This window comes from Polistes dominula, unplaced genomic scaffold (assembly GCF_049000335.1).
Source record: "Polistes dominula isolate Pdom_NZ unplaced genomic scaffold, Pdom_raw_medaka contig_28, whole genome shotgun sequence".
Classification (NCBI taxonomy): domain Eukaryota; kingdom Metazoa; phylum Arthropoda; class Insecta; order Hymenoptera; family Vespidae; genus Polistes; species Polistes dominula.
The window spans coordinates 3,396,548-3,414,056 of record NW_028300879.1 but is presented as its reverse complement, the minus strand read 5'-3'; the positions used below and the strand labels follow the sequence as shown (position 1 = coordinate 3,414,056).

At 36.0% G+C, this 17,509-nt stretch overlaps 1 long non-coding RNA gene across 1 annotated transcript in view; it reads left to right on the top strand.

Moving 5' to 3' along the window:
- The first annotated feature begins 10,293 nt into the window (after positions 1-10,293).
- Positions 10,294-17,509, top strand: part of LOC149033630 (uncharacterized) — a 29,903-nt gene continuing 22,687 nt past the window's right edge. Inside the window, exon 1 of the long non-coding RNA XR_016176517.1 lies at positions 10,294-10,708. This is a non-coding gene — a long non-coding RNA (uncharacterized LOC149033630). The remainder of the gene's footprint in view (positions 10,709-17,509) is intronic.

Sequence of the window (17,509 nt, the reverse complement as noted above, 5' to 3'; positions counted from 1 at the left end):
CATTTTTAATATTCGAGTTTCAAAATATTTAATATTGTTTAGGAAGTTGAACAAGACTCGATACCACGTCAATGGTTGCGTGGTTGCTCCTGCCATCTACAAGTAAGAACCTTTCGTAAATTCTTACGATAGACAATATATCGTGATAAATAATAAATTGAATATATAACGAGGATTGAAAGATGGTTATCTTATTGCTAGATAGTAATCTTGAATATTATTAAATATTAATGAAATATGATATTAATATTAATTTTCAAAATTAATTAATTTCAACGAATCTAATAACGCGTAATAATATTTCATCTGTCATTGTTGTAAGGTAAACTTATCGAAAATAATATTATATCAAAATGAACGAAAATGAGTTTGCAAAAAAAAAAAAAAGAAGAAAAGAAATATGTTCAATCATTGTAGATAAATTTATTTTCTAGGAGAAATCGCTTATTTCCTATCATAATTATAGGTTTACCGGGGTGTATAATACGTGCTATGGAACGGTCCGTTGAACACAGTTCAGCTTTAATTACTGGCCCTGATAATTATGAATGGAAAGACCACGGCGAATTGCGTTAAACGTTCGCTCGACATAAACTTCGCTACACTTTGCATTATGAGGCGATGTTTGGGGGCGAACAAACCGTTGTTTCTTTGTCGAGAAGGATTTGAATCGACGTGCGTTCTAGCTAACAAAAGCCTTTGCATATGCACGCGTAGTAGGAGCATTATTATCCTCATTGACAGGCCCGGCGTGAATTGGAAACCGGATTTTAATCCGGCGTGACGCTCTGACGAGACGCTGACACGAGAATTCGTTCGAACAATTCGCGTGGCAGGAACCCCTTGCGTGATTATAAAAGCTTGAAAATTAGCATAAGCGCCACCGTAGACGTTTCGAATGTGTACGTCGTATACAGTTGATAGATACAAAATGTTACGTATAGATGATACATACGTACATACATGTATATACGGTTGAGAACACATCTATGTAATATATAAGTATATGAGCTCAGTATTCTGAAATAAGAATCGTGCGAAAGTTTTGATGGACGTCTCTCGCTTAAGTAGATTCTTTTGCTAATACCAGATTTATAAATGCCACGCACATCGCGCACCCTTCGTAACGCGTCTCATCGATTTCGAATGTTCGTTCATTGCTTTTAAGTTGGACGGAAGTTAAAGATAAAAGTATATTCACGCGATTGTATAAGTTCTCTAGGTTGAAAGCTATCGGCCTTGACGGGAGCCACGCAGTCTGGAAATGATCATCTATAGATAGGATGTAACTATGAACGGTAAAAGAAGTCTTTGGTTGAGTGAAAGAAACAAAGAGTAAGAGAAAGAGAGAGAGAGAGAGAGAGAGAGAGAGATAAGAATGAGAAGAGTAGAAAAAAAGTTGTTATGGGTGTTGTGCAATTATCATCGATATAGACTAGGGAAAAAGATAAAAAGAATAAGAGATAAAGAAAGAGAAAGAAAGATAGAGAAGAACAGACGTCTCGTCGAATAGGTCGAACATAGCTCGACCGGTTGGTCCAGATGGTGCCAGAAGGAGGCTTAAGTCCCGTACAGTTTGCTGGAGCACGCACAGAGTTGCTACTGTGAGCCTCGATACGATCGTAATTCCGCCTTAATTCCGATTTATCGTGGCGCGCCGGATAGGAACGTATGGCACTCGTGCCTTTTTTCTTTTTTTTCTTTTTTCAGAGACGCAAGTAATAGCGTCGAAGGTGCGCCGGTCACGTTCGTTATATCAATGGGACGTTCTACGTTTCGCCAAAAGAAATCGTGACATCCGGCAATGGTTAGGGATACCGCGAACTCGCGACTTCTTCACGATCACCAAAAGAAAATGCAACTTCTTTTGTGCAGTCACTTCCAAGGACATCCGTTTTAGTCTTCCTTTTTAAAGTGAAAACATCTTTAGAATGGGAGTGATCTAAAAAGTAAATAAACGCGGTCGGTCAGGAAACGAAGCTATGAAACGGAGCTATGAAACGGCTGCTATACTAAATAATGAGAGAAAAAGAGACAAACATATAGGATTGAGCCAGCGAGAGAATGAGACGGAATATAGCTATACAGTTTTTTCTATTCTCGGTTTCTTCTTTATGCTATGCTTCGTAGTTATCACTCCTGGTAATATATGTGGGTGTTTGCGTGCGACTGCATACTACAAAGCGTGGACACGTATTCTTTCGATACTCGAAATGTTTGTAGGTAGGAGCGATAGAAGTGTAGAAGAATAACAAGAGATAAGTGCGAAGGTATGCGACCAAAGTATATGGTCAAAACCAACCGACGGTCGAAATAAAGAAAGAAGGTGCGTGGTCTGTTTTCTTTTTTACCAAAAGTGTAATTTATTTTATATTTTAAAATGTTTCTATTTTATTGAGAAATTATTATAAAACCATTTGTTTCGCAAATATTATAATTAACAATTAAAAATATATAGAATATAATAATTGTAATGTCTGAAATATTTTACAAAAAAAAAGATTATCAGATACATCAGAAAAAAAGAATAAGACAATATTTTAGAAAATTTATCTTACAATTATTCAAAGTCATGTTTTATATTTATAATGTTTGCGAATTTAGGAAATTTGAACTAGCTATTCAATAAAACAGAAAAGTTTATAAATAGAAGAAACTCGATTACGAGGCACTTTTACGTGGGTCGTTTAGACATCTATTTTATGAGACCAAATTAAAAATACCCTACGGACTTTTCGAAAATCCCTACAGAGTTTTCAGAAAAAAACCTCACTACTTTTCGGAAAAAACCTCACTACTTTTCGAAAGAAACCTCACTACTTTTCGGAAGAAACCCCACTACTTTTCGGACAAAACCTTACTACTTTTAGTAAAGTTACTCCGAAAGTGGGGTTTTTTCAAAAAGTAGTAAGGTTTTTTCCGATAAGTCCGTAGGGTCTTTCCGATAAGTCCGTAGGGTCTTTCCGATAAGTCCGTAGGGTCTTTCTGAAATGTCCGTAGGTTCTTTTCGATAAGTCCGTAGGGTCTTTCCGATAAGTCCGTAGGGTCTTTCCGATAAGTCCGTAGGGTCTTTCTGTAGGGTCATTTCTTTCTCAATACTTTTTGGAAAAAACCTCACTACTTTTCAGGAAAAACTTCACTACTTTTCGGAAAATTATCACTAATTTTCGGAAAAAACGTCACTACTTTTAGGAAAAAACCTCACTATAGAGGTGTTTACTACACTAACAGAGGTGTTTAGTTACCATGCATTCTTTAGTTACCAGAAGCAACTCGTCTCATTTCTTTCAATTGAAAATTTGCTTACTGTGCAATATGTTATCTATTTCTTATATGTTTTTAATAAAACTTATAATAATTTTGTAATGCGATAACAATTATATAATAATAATATTATAACATATAAACTTTACAATTATCCTACTCCTGATATTCTGCAGTCGTCTTATTCTCTCTAAACTTAAATTTTCGAATGTTTCACTTCTAATACCTGTGATCTGCCCACATGATATTTTTTCTTGATAGTTTTGCTTCTTTTTAGATGACCCTTTAGTCATCACAAGATTATAACAAGCTAGTAGGGATCATGTGAGATTCAACAAAATATTGAACCAAATTCAGAGTAATATTTCATTTTGGTAAAAGCGTGTTATTAATTAGTTATAAAAGTGATGTAAAATTTATTACGAACTGTAAGTGAATCGAAGCTATTTCAACTCTCTCTCTTTGTCAATTTTTTTTTCTTTTTTACCTTCAAAATGAATTAAACGCGATCGAAGCGTTTTACGGGAAAAAGCAAGCAATTGGTAGGGCACGAAGGGGTTATCCGATCGAAAGCTTTTCCAAAAGCGTTCTAAAAATTTTTTGATGGTGATAATCTGAAAAAGAAAAATACAAAAAATATCGTTTTATATATACAATATATTGAGAAAAGAAGAGAAAAAGAAAATATAAAAGGAAAAAGGAAGGAAGGAAGTAGTGGAATTTGATACAAGCGCGGTTTGTTAGAGGGAATGGAGAGCTTAAATAGAATTTCCGTTACACGAGGATTCAACGAGCTTTTTAACCTTAAATGGGACGCGGCCGAGCTCTCACGCCAAATCGGATTCCTGTTTTTTCTTCGTTACCGAGGAGTAGTACAAATGAGCCACTCGCCACGTTTTACGACGCAAAACAACGAAAACGACTCATTTCCTCTCCTACTCTCTCTTTCTCACTCTTTCTCTTTTTATCTATCAATTTATCTTTCCTTCTTTCTTTCGTACAATTGTTTGATTCGCAACCCTGATATCTTTTCTCCTTTTTCGTTTTTTATTTTTTTTTATTTCGTTCTACTACTTTTTCCCAATTTTTTTATTATTCTTTTGTTTTTTCTTTTTTTCTTTCCATTTACCTCGCGAACACGTTTCAATGGTCGAAGTCCAGTTCGCGTTTTGAAAATCGTCCAGCAAAAATTTTATTTGCAGACATTTCGAGGTAGAAAGACGAGTTCTTCGTAAACGTCCGTTGGGATGCATCGAGTTATTCTGAAATCAGACTTGAATTTTGAAAAATGTCGTCTAAGGCACGTACCTATCGAATTATTATTTTTCCATAAGCACATAAGTATTTACATAGGTATATTATATAATACATTAAAGATGAATTTTTGAAGTGAAATCTTTTTTAGAATGGGGGTGATTTAAAAAAATGTAACGGAATGGCATAATGAAAACGGGCCGAAACGGATGTAAGAAGAGAAAAAGAGACAAAAATATAGGATTAAGCTTGCGAGAGAATGAGACAGAATATAGCTATACAGTAATTTCCTATTCTCGGTCTCCTCTTTATGGTATGCTTCGTAGTTATCGCTCCTGGTTGTATATGTGTGTGTTTGTGTGCGACTGCATACTACGAAGCGTGGACACATATTATTTTGATCCTATATCTGTTTGTAGGTAGGAGCGATAGAAGGGTAGAAGAATAAACAGAGATAAGCGTGTAGGTATTCGACAAAAGAATAGGGTACAAACGAACCGAAGATCCAAATAAAGAAAGAAGGTACGTGGTCTGTTTTTTTCACAAAAAGTGTCACTCCTTTTCCATTTAAAAATGTTTCTATTTTATTGAAAAATTAATATTCAATTCTTTATTTCGCAAATATTATAATTGGCGGTGGTGAGGGGCGACGGTGGCGGTGGAGGCGGTGGGCAACGGCGGCAATGGTGTATTCGTGGGTTGTCGGCGGCGGAGGCGTGATGCGACGGTGGCGGCGTAGGCGTAGGGCCACGGTTACGATGTTGCTTACTGTGTAATATGTCATGTATTATATGTCAATAAAACGTAAAATAATTTTTGAGTGTGGTAACAATATTATAATAATAATATTATAACAAATAAACCCTACAATTATCCTACACTTAAAACTCTGCATTCGTCTCATTCTCTCGAAACTTAGTTTTTTGAAGATTTCACTTCTAACACGTGTGATCTGCACACATGGTATTTTTTATTTATCATCGATTTTTATTTTGCATTCTTTTACTAAATTCTCTGTCGTCTGTCGACGAGCAAAACGACACGCGGATTCGACAGCTGCCGACGAATTTTCAGTTATTATTCATTCAACGGATAGACGTATTACGATCGATGCGTTCGCATATCTCTATAGCCGGCAAATGGACCGTCATGGAAATGGATCGTAAACGTTATACCGCGTCAAATGCTTTTCAAGCGACCACTTCCGAGGCGAAGCATTAATATTAATGGACCGTAAATCATAATAAGCGTGGACAGAAAAGTAATTAGAAACGCGTAGTACATTAGACAAATATTAATCGTTAAGGATTGTCGTTAACAAACTCTTGCTTTCGTTAAGTCACAGGTGAAACGAAGGGTGATATTAATAATCTATCGATAAATGACAAAATGAGATAATCCTGTTATTCTTTCTACTTTATCTTAATGAAAGAATTTCATTCGAAAATGTTAATCGTTAAACGACTCTCTTTTACTATAATTTTTAAGCTAAATATTAGGAATTCAAACTACAGAATTGAAAAGAAAAGAAAATAAGAGGGAGAGTAGAAAAAATAAGGGTTGTTTTTTAAATTTCGAGAATCACGATCTTTCACGAGAAAAGCCGTATAAAGTAAGACAAGGAGAAAGAAAAAAAAAAGAATAAGAAAAATAAAGAGAGTAGCCTATTCGCGAGTTGTTTATAAAAGAAGAAGACCTTCGTTAGATGGACGGTGAATCTGCAATGGCTTCCGGTTGCCCTTTTTCTGGTGTACAAAGAAAAAGAGAGAGAACGAAAAGAAGACGAAGGACGTAAACGGTGGAACGACGAGCGGGCGAGATCGACCGATAAGGTGAGAGAGGCGGTTTAAAGAGGTTGTGGCTTGTGCGCGTGCGACGAGGAAAGAAAGAAAGAGAGGAGAACAACTTCTCGTAACTCGTTTATGGAGTTTGAATCGAGTTCTTAACGCCGAATGCATTAAAAAGTCCTTACGCAAGGACCAACGGTCGCTACCGGTCTGAATCTAATCTTAAACTCTATTTCGCGGATACGATAAGGGTGGCTGTTCTCGCCTTGTTTCCCTTATAGAGGATTTGACAAAAATAAGAAAGAACCAAAAGGTGTTGAGATACGATAAATATTATACAGGGTGTCGGAGGATTTTTCGTATGGTGTAAAATAAGAAAAATAATGTTCTATAAACGTAGGTTGTTTAAATTCTAAAGTTATAATCGTACATTGTAAAACCGTTTAAATGTGTTACACAAAAATGATATTTAGAGGTTTCCCTTATAATATATATATTTTTTTATTTATATTTGTATTGTTTTTTTATTTTTATTATATTATTTTTTTATTTATATTTTTAATATGTTTGCTTATAATCTTGGATTGATTCAGCGTATTCTTTTTTGAACACTGTCTTGACCATTTAGATTACCTGACTTCATCCTAATAGATTTTTATTTGTAAGGGAAAGTAATACGAAAAATTGTACAACTGAGATAGCTAAACTTGATGTTAGGGTAGAACGGATTAGGGATGCAGTTGTAAAAATAAATAAAAACCTACAATATCTATATCTATATTAATATCATTTTGAACGATACATTTAAACAATTCTACAATTTATTTTATAATTTTTAAATGAAGCATTAAATGTCTTATAATTATAGAACATCATTTTATAATTTTTAAGCTTACAATACGTTTGCACGAAAAAAACCACAGACACCCTATATAGTAGTATTATTTTCACGAATTAAAGGATTGGATAATATTTAAGCAGTTGCAAATGAAAGAGTTCCTTTTAAGAGATTAGTTGATATTTATGAGAGAAAACACGGTGACAAATTTTCAACGTGAAAACGGCCACAAAGAAACCTCAGCATACTATGTCGAGGTTTTACGACGTACTGGAACTAATAGCGTCGCTTCCAAGGGTTTCTCTCTCGTCCTCTTAGTTTCTCGTGACTCTTTCAGAATCCGTACATTTCTTTTCTTTCTCTCTCTTTCTCGTTTTCTTTCTTCAATGAACTTAGAAAAGCTTTTCAAATACGATTTACGAAGTCGCATCGAGTTCTATAAACACTTCTGTCTTCAAATCAATATCTCCTTTCTCTCGTGCTCTTTATTCTTTTTCTACTTCAGGACTCGTTAAGAGACCTAGGACTCACAGAGAAACTCTTCTTCTTCTTCTTTCGACACTCCCGAGGCGATAGAACGTCTCCAAGTGAAATTACGAAGTAGAACTCGCGAGGGATATGAATAAGGAGGTTGTTGAGAGAGAGAGAGAGAGAGAGAGGAGAGAGAGTAAGAATGAAAGAGTGAGAGAGGGATAGTAATAAGAAGAAGTGTACACTATAGGAACGCGATCATTGTCGACAATGTCGTAACGCGATTTAATATCGTTGGGAGGGGGGAGTACAGCGAGTTCGTAGGAGAATACATAGATACTTACATACATAACTATGTACATATATATATTCGAGGCTTTCACGGTATTTTCTTAACATTATGCAAAACGATTCCCAAAGGAGTTACCTAAGGTACTCGGATAATTCACAAGAGTGCGCCTTGGGGTTACCACCGGCTGGATTCGTGTGCTTGAACGGCGCGTCGTTTCGGGGAAAAATTCGCATCACTCGGGGGTGTAAGAGAAGAAGAGTGAAGGAAAGAATAGAATAGAGCGAGTAATAGAAAGGAAAGGGAAATAGAGTAAGAGAGAGAGAGAGAGAGAGAGATAGATAGATATGTACTGATACTACATGGCTCGTTGTACCGTACCAAAGGAAGGGCCGAAAAAAGCATTATGTCGAGCCCTCGTTGGAATTATCGAGAAAGATGGAGAGACAGAAGGAAAAAATGAGAGAGAGTGAGATAGGAAGAGGGAGAGAACCCTAGAAAGAGAAGAGAATGATGCGTGGATCGACGATCGAAGTCTGACATAAATAGGGTGAAGATACTTGTTCTCTTTCTATCTTTCTTTTTCTCTAGGGTCCAAAAGAATTTTTCGAACAAAAGCTTCGTTACTGGCGCTATATGCCTGGCGTACGAGGGAGGAAGGGGAAGGGTAGGGTTGTGTTCGAACGTGTGATCTCGTTTGCCTTTTAAATTGAGGCCCGTTCGGAGTAGGTACGAACAGACGTGAAGCTGCTGTTAGCCTGTTGTGTCATCGGAGCTTTACTTCGAGACTATATTTTTAATTCGATAACAAGCACACATACACACACACGGATAAATCTCTTTTATTTGTATTTTGTTTTTTTTTCTTGTTAATAAAGCGAAGCGAAAGTCGGGCCGCCTATACGTCGACGATCCTATTGCCAAAGACAGGCAGATGCATCGTCGATATCCTCGATGATACTTAACGACTCATGAAAGGCTATAAGGCCGTTTGCTTCGGATCCTTTCCCACTAGGAAAAAATCAACATATAAATATATCTATCTATCTATCTATCTATCTTTATATATATATATATATATAGGTATATATTTGATGCTCGAGTGGATATATACGTTGTATTCGAAACTTCTCTAGTGAATTCCACTTGAGAAGACTCAATAACACATCCTCGAGGAAAGGGCCGTTTGTTCGACAAACGGCCAAGAGTCCCGTTGCTCCTCCTCGTTGGTCTTTCGAAACTCGTGCCCTAATCTTTACGACCATACTAAGAGAAATAGAAGATAAAAAAAAAGAGAGAAAGAGAGAGACAGACAGGCAAACAAATAGACAGACAGAAAAAAGGGAGAGTATTTCGCGAGTGAGGGTGAGGGAAGGGCGGGGTGGGGAGTTATCGCGAGAATCCGTTTCGAAATTCGCACCTGAGTTTGTACACGGGACGGTTCGAGCGTCACGCATACACGCACGATGCCAACGACCCTTATACTTCCATGAATAAAAAGGGGGGAAATAAGGGTGAGGAAGAGGGACACGGTGAGGGCGAGTAAAAAAGAGGGAACACGGTCGTGGCTTTGGAGAATGTTAGAAAGAGAGAATGAGTGTTGAACTAAAGTAGGAAAGAGATACCAAATGGAGGAGAAAGAAAAGTGGAGAATGAACAAGAGTGAGTAAAAGAGAGAGAGAAAAAGAACAAATACAAAAAAAATAAGAGTAAGAGAGAAAGAGATAGAAATAAAGAGGAAGGGCCTAAGGGAGAAGTAACGAAGGGTGGTACCCCCCTCCTACTACTCCTCCTCATCCTCCTTCTCTCTCCTGTTTCTTCTCTTCTCTTCTCTTCTCTTCTCTTCTCTTCTCTTCTCTTCTCTTCTCTTCTCTTCTCTTTTCCTGTGCATCGAGGGGTTAAAGCTAAGGTGCGGTGCACACGAGGCACGACTACTACTCGCGCTTACCGGCGAATGAAAGAAAGAGATAGAAAATGTTCGCCGGCGTCGTCGGAGCGTCGCGCCGCGCAGTCTCGAATCCGATTGGCCGCTCGAGAAATCCGCGCGAACGAGCGGAGACCAGTTGAGTGCGAGACCTCGAGCCGGACGGTTGTGCACGCCTAGCAGAGCGCGTTTATACGACCGATAGGCAACGCGGTCGATTTTTCGTTACGATACACACACGACACACACCGTTCTTTACTACTACTTTTTATTTTATTATTAATTAAATTTTGTCAATATAATTATTGTAATAATTATAACAATATTTGCGAACTACAAAAAGTTAACGGACAAATAGCTGAAAATTGGCATTTTTTTTAATTCATTTTTCCCCTCTGAATTCTTAGAAATTATTAAAAATTAATATCGTGTAACACACAGATATTTATTAGAATTTTATTATTATTATTATTATTATTATTATTATTATTATTATTATTATTATTATTATTATTATTATTAGTATCATTATTAATAGTAGTAGTAGTACTAGTAGTAGTTAATAGCAGTAATGATAAAAATATTATCATAACTTTTTTAAAAAACTACGTATATTCGTCGTATTTAAACGTCCGCGATTTATTTCATTCGTATTCGTTTTACCATCGAGCGTTCATCAGTAAAGCAAGAGAAACATCATCATTAACGTGGGATAAAGTGATCATTTTCTTCGACGTTATCTATTTTCCTCACTCTTTCTCTCTTTCTATCATTTTTTAACGAATTTCGTGCTCAACCAAATTTTTTTCTACGTCGTCAACGTACGAAAAGAGGATCCGAATTTTGCTGTGACAGACACGTCGATTTCATTGGTACAATTGGTAAGTACACTACACTTGTTCACGTTTATTTTTTTGATCGTTCGTTTGTTAGTTTAATTTTTTTTTGAAATTTTTATTTCTGTTTTTTTTTTTTTTACTTTTTACTTTTTGTTCGTCCATGACCAAGTGTTTTTTTTTCTCTTGTAAAAAATAGTGATTGAACTTTATTCGTTTATGTACATAATTAATTCTCTTAACAAATGGAAGTGTATTGTGTTTATTTCACTTATGTTAGTTGTTTGTTTCGTTCTTTAAACGTCGACAAATTTGTCGTACTCGCGTGACACGTGGCATCGAAAGTTGTTGCTCGTTGATGTCGTTCAGAGATGATCGTTTTTAATGGGAAAGTAATCTTTCACCTTTCGTCGTTATAGATCGAATTATTTGAATAGCTTATGATAGTATAGATGTAAACTTTGACGTGAAGAGAGACTCAACACACGGAATAGTTCGACTAAAGGAAATTAATTACAGTTCAATCCGTCTTATGAGTAGATGCCATTGACGTATCGATTTTACGTGAAAATTAAATTATGTTGGCAATAAGCGATCGCGCTTAAACATTTTTTTTTTTTTTAAATAGATGAATGACTTTTCTTCAACATCGATCATGATTCTTGCAATTTTGTCTCTTTTTTTATTTTATTTTTTTCTATTATAAAGACTAACGAAATTTTTCAGAAGTTATCGAACGAAATTGATTTTACATTATCGCAGAAATTGTCAATGTTTATAAAATTAATTTTAATCGTGTTTCAAGGTAATGTGATTACCGTAGGGATTATCATAACGACATGAATAGTTATTGTTCATTCAAGTCTAACCGGTCGGTAGTTCGAGTCCGTTTGTTTTGTCAAGTAGTGTAGTAGTAGTAATAGTATTAGTAGTAGTAGTAGTAGTAGTAGTAGTAGACGACCGGTTATGCGAAAATGAGTTTTACGTGCAATACCCACTCGCGTGGTTTACGGCTTATTTTCGTGTAATAATCGCATTCGGAAATAAGCTGATTCGTGTAAACCGGTCGGATTGTCCGCTTTTAAGGAGCACTTACTTCCATTATCGTCCACTCCCATCACCCAACATATAACGCGTAACATCGAATATTTCTGTTCGTGATGTTAGACTCCTGGAATTTCTCTTCGTAGGGTTTTAAAGATCGAAAGATACCGACGAAACATTTCTTATCTTGATTACTAACTCGAATAGAGGTATAAAGTCGGAGAAAATTAAATGAAATTAGCAAGATTTTCGTTTGATTAAAAAGGGAGAGAGAAATAAAAAAAAAGAGAGAAAATGAGAATGAGAATCAGAATGAGAGAGAGAGAGAGAATTATATATATATATATATATATTTATAAAGAAGAAGAAGAAAAAGTGGAAGATAAGAAAAGAATCGATTAAAATGTTTCTATCATCGATTTCTATAAAATAAATAAACCGTTATATGAATAGATTTACGAATAGAGAAAAATTTGGAATTACTTGGTATAGAAAGGTCAATGAATTCTCTAATCGTGAGAGGGATAAAGAAAAGAAGAGAAAAAACAGAGAGAGAGAGAGAGAGAGAGAGAGAGAGAGAGAGAGAGAGAGATACTACCAAAGCGAGAAATTTCGAAGCGTCCATGAGAGACTCGACTCTGACGCTGAGGAAAAAGGCTTTTGATGAACGTGCCATGGCATTACGCGAGTTTCTCGGCACGCGGATAAAACGGAGGTCTGGCGTTTCTGCTCTCGGAGATTATCCGCCGATAGAACTTTGACAGGCGTACCGCAGCTATAGGCAGGGTCCTTCCGGTCTCAAAAAGCGGCTGGGATTCTGACGTGCGTTAAAACCATCTCTCTCTTTCTCTTTTTTTCTTTTTATCTTTTTCTTTCTTTCTCTCTTTCTGTCTATCCTTCGTTCCCTTTCGAGATCAAAAGGGCACGCGTATCAGTGAAAGAGACTTCGATATACTCGATATTCGCTTACCAAAGGGAACGTTGCATTTTCATTCTTATTGAAGATCTGACAATCGATAAAAATACATATACAATTTTGATTAAGAGTGAAAATGAATTATATTTTTTTAAATAAAATTTCTTAGCGAGATAGGAAAAGTAAATATTAAAAATAAAAATAATTCTTCGTTTTATCTTTTATTGTGTGTGCTTTTTTTTTTTTTTTTTTTAATATTAGATTCAATGATTCCTATCGAACACGTCAGTGAATTTGCAATGTTCTATTTTATGTGTATACTACTTACTGATCATGATTACCCCTGGGTTTCTTTACTTTTCATCGGTTATTGACGTACCGAGGGTGGAGTCATCGAGACTTGGAAAATAGAATCGATCGTGATAAACTCATGCGTTAATACAATCCCGTCAACAGTTACGATTAAAACTTTTTTTCCTAGACTTTTGTCAACACTATCATTAAAAATGATATATTTTCTATTATATATGAAAACATTTTTGTAAATCTACGTTCATCAAAAATATTAATTTTCAAAAAAGTCACATTTATACTTATCGAATATTTTCTTGATAAAAATGATGACAATACCTTGAAAAAAAAAAAACAAAAAACAAAACAAATCTTTTGACAAAAGTTTAAAAAGAAAAACATTGGCATTAACTTTAAGAGTACCGTTGGTATGGGTTGTTTCAAAAAGAATGACATTGTTTCGCGTTGAACATACTATACTTTTTTATTCTTTCGTGGGACATCGTGGAATATGGAACGAATCCTAGCTCTTTTTTCGGTGAAAGCATGATTCGCGAAAGGGGGTCTCGGAAAAAAGTATCTTTTCGCAGAAAATTCGAGCGAAAGAATATAAAAACGGAAAGATAAAGACATAGATAGATAGATAGATAGAGAGAGAGAGAAGGAGAAAGAAAAAGGAAGAACCTGTTATACTTACTCGCGAACTGTAGAGTGAAAAGTTTATAGGGAGTTTTTTAAACGCGAAACTGGGCCTTGGCGAAATCGAGTCCCATGACGAGTGGAAGCGAGATAAAAGTACAGGAGACACTGACGAGATCGATCCACTTTGTCATCGTGGAAAGAAGAACGTAGGAACTTGAAGAGGGTTCTTACACGACCCTTTTTACAAAGAAAAAGAGAGAAAGAGAGAAACGAAAAGAAACGTAGGAAGAAAATAAAAGGTAGAATTCTTTCTAGATACTACCAAATCTCTTCTCATCTTTTTTCTTTTCGAATTTTCGTTGTTACTCGTCGTACTACGTAGCGTTTAGATGTTTACATTCGATCTTAAGAAGTACGTTGCTTAAAAGAATGGGAATTCTAATGGCATTCTTAGCGAGAGAGAAAGAGGATGATAGAAGGAAAAAGAAACACCCGAGGGTTAGGAAAAAAGGAATAGAAGAAAAAGGAAGTGCAAATGGATTCTCTCTTCTACTATTATTTTTATTTTTATTTTTATTTTTATTTTTATCAAGGATGAGATAAAGAGAGAGAGAGAGAGAGCACTAGCGACACTTTTTAAAGTGACTATTCGAGCCGATTACATTCTAGGGCAGCTTCATCAATTTGGATCAATTTAAAGACGAGTCTTCTTCTTCTTCTCTCTCTTTTTCTCATTTGCTCTTACTCTTTATCTCTATCTATTTATCCATCTTTGTCTTGGTCGTTGTCTTCGTTGTCATCATGGTCGCGTTACGTTCATCGACAAAGAATTCTTGATCGTTTAGCTGAGACCGTCCAAGACGACGGTTTCCACAGCGGATGCTCTTAAGCTTATAGTTCGTTTTTGATAAGTAAAACATGTCGTTATCGTAGCACGTGCCTCATCTTCTTCGATCCCATTGAAATTTCGTTTTAAAGAATATATATATATATATTAACTCTTTCTTTCTTTTTCTTTCTTATTTTTATCGTCATCATTACCGTGGGTCTTTTCTCATGTTAGAGCTCAACGATGAACCTAATGAAACGGCTACGTGGAAAGTGTCGCAGGTATAAAAAAAAGAAGTAACGCGTAAAGATAAAACATCGTGGATACTTTCGATAAAACCGCTTGGAGGCTTCTTCTCTTCGTCGCCTTTCTTCTTCAACGACGTTAGCTACTACGGTCCTGGAACGCGGCGAAATGAGCGAGTGCAAAACGAAATAAGGAAGTAAAAACCGTTTGCTTCACAAGACAGGAACCTGCCCTACCTTTCTTTTTCTTTCTCTCTCTTTTATTCTGTTCTGTCTTCCTTCCTTCCTTTATTTATTTTCTTTATTCTCTTTCTTCTCTTTCTATCGCGAAAAGACAGTATATAGTAGCCAGAGGGACTTCAACGGGAAGACAAGGAATGAGACGAAGAATCGGATAATGTGGGATATAAAATACCGTCACGATCGAGATACAAGAAAAAAAAGAAATAAAAAGAGAGAAAGAGAGGGAAAAGATTAAGGTGAGAGTAGGAAGAAAAAGGTAGAAGAATGAAAGAAAGAGAAAGGAATAACACGACTGCATACAAAACTTTTACGATCCTCTTCGTTGATTGCTTTTTGACATCGAACTACTCGATACTCAGTGTTCGTATCTATATAGATATGTGTGTATGTGTACGTGTTGTGTATAGGTATGTACAAAACATTTTCTCTCTCTCTCTCTCTCTCTCTCTTTTTCACTCTCACGCGTTCCCTTTAACTCTTATACGTTTTATTGCGAATACACTTTTAGCGTTGGAACGTAGCAAGAAAAACGAATAAAAGTTGCAGCCCCTTTCGTGTAATTAATTAAGCGAAGGATCGTTTAATTCCACTGCAAAATGCCATCGAACGATTGACCGGTCGGTCGAGTCTCGTCTCTTGCTTGAATTCTTTCAAGTATCAACTTTTGAATGACGACGACGACGATGACGAAGACGACGACAAATAAAAGAAAAGAAAAATATACAAAAAAAAAAAAAAAGATAAAATATAAATCGAAAGAGAGAGATTGTGATGTGGTGGGCATCGTCATTGTCATATCATTAATTAAATCTCGCTTATCGTTATTTGATCCTGTAAAGAAGTATGACTGACTTATCGGTCTGCACGCTCTGACCGCATTTTTGTGAAAGCTGATCGATTCTATGGCATTATTTAATTACTTATGCTGCATCGAAGCACGTTAATAAAAGAAAAAAGAAAAAAGAAAAAAGAAAGAGGAGACGCACACACACACACACATACACAGACTGTAGGACATGTAATAAAAAAAAAAAAAGAAAAAAAAGGAACGTGTAATAAAACGTTAACGACGCAGCTTTTATGAAATATCGAAGGGGTTAGGAGGGGGAGGGAGAGGGGGAGGTGGGTAGAAACTCCGTGGAAGTATTACACGATATTATCGTTTAAAAACGAGCGCGTGCGCGTGCTAAGTTGTTGTCTCTTTTGTCCTCGCTTTTTTGTCCCTTATATCCTATCGTGATATTATAGTTTGCTGCTATTAATGACAGAAGATCAAGGGGATGTCAAACACGCGGCTAGCAACACCTTCGGATGCGAAGTTTCTATCTTTTTTTTTATATTTTTAATTAAATAAATAGTGGAACGTGTTCATACATGAATTTCGACCCACCTCCCACTATTGACATAGGATATGTCATAGGATAATAATTATAATAAATTATAATAGGATTTGTATAAAGATGTGGAAGAAAAAGATAATAATAAACAAGAATAAAAGGATAGAAGTAAAATTATTATGAAACATTATTTGTCTCTCATTGCTCTGGTCTCCCTGCAAAAGGATTATCATCTAAGTAACCCCTTTTTTTAGGTTTCTTTTCTTCCCTTTCTTATGGACATTGACGCGTGAACGAAGGATGAAATTTGAACGCGTTTTGTATACGTGGTGAACAAAGATAGGAAAGTACGTGCATTACATACTCATCGTTGCAATAATACCGTGAGTCCAATGACGAGAAAAGGAGTAGGTAGTACGAGATAGGGTTTAGAAAGGGGGAGGGGTGGGGTTTAAGGGAGAATCTTCTTGGGGTGATGGAACGAAATTCATTTGTCTCGCATCACTCCGACACGAGGCTTAAAAGGCCTTTCCATCTCGTCTCTTTACCGTCTCGAACCCGTCGGGCCGGACGAAAATTACTTGTAACAAGATTTATTTCATTTAAATGAGGATGTACGCCATCCTAGGCGGCCCGAATAGAAACTTTTTCGTGCTTTCTTCTCTCTCTCTCTCTATCTCTTTTTTATGTCTTTTTTGCCGTGGTTTTTTTCTATCTCTCTTTTTCTCTTCCATTTCTATTTTTTTTTCCTTTTTGTAAGCCTACCGAAACGTTAAGAACCCCGTACTCACAAAGTCGAATGAACGAATCGACGTTTACGACGTTTGGGGTCGAATGAATTTTCGAAATGGAAGATCGATTATTCTTCAAGGTACCTCTCTCTCTCTTTCTCTCTTTCGTTTCTTCACCAGGTAGGACCAAAGTAAGAAGAAAACTAAATGAGAATCGTTTAAATTTGACGTAAGTGATGCTCTTGACTATGAGCTTAGAAAATGACGTAACATGGTAGGAGATAAGAAATTGTAGAGAAATATAGTTTAACACGTGTATCTAAAAGTAAGTATTGCATTTACCTAATATAATATTATATAGATACATACATACATATGTATATTTACTTTATATATATATATATTGTATTAACCGAGATTCTCTGAGATTTTCGTTAAAATTAGGTGTCTGTTTGAAGGTAAGAGTATCGATAAAAAAGACGATTATGCGAGAATATGCAGATGTGTTATACACACATCTGTTTGCCACCTGATAACTTTCCTCTTCCCGTAAGCCTATTTTAACCAA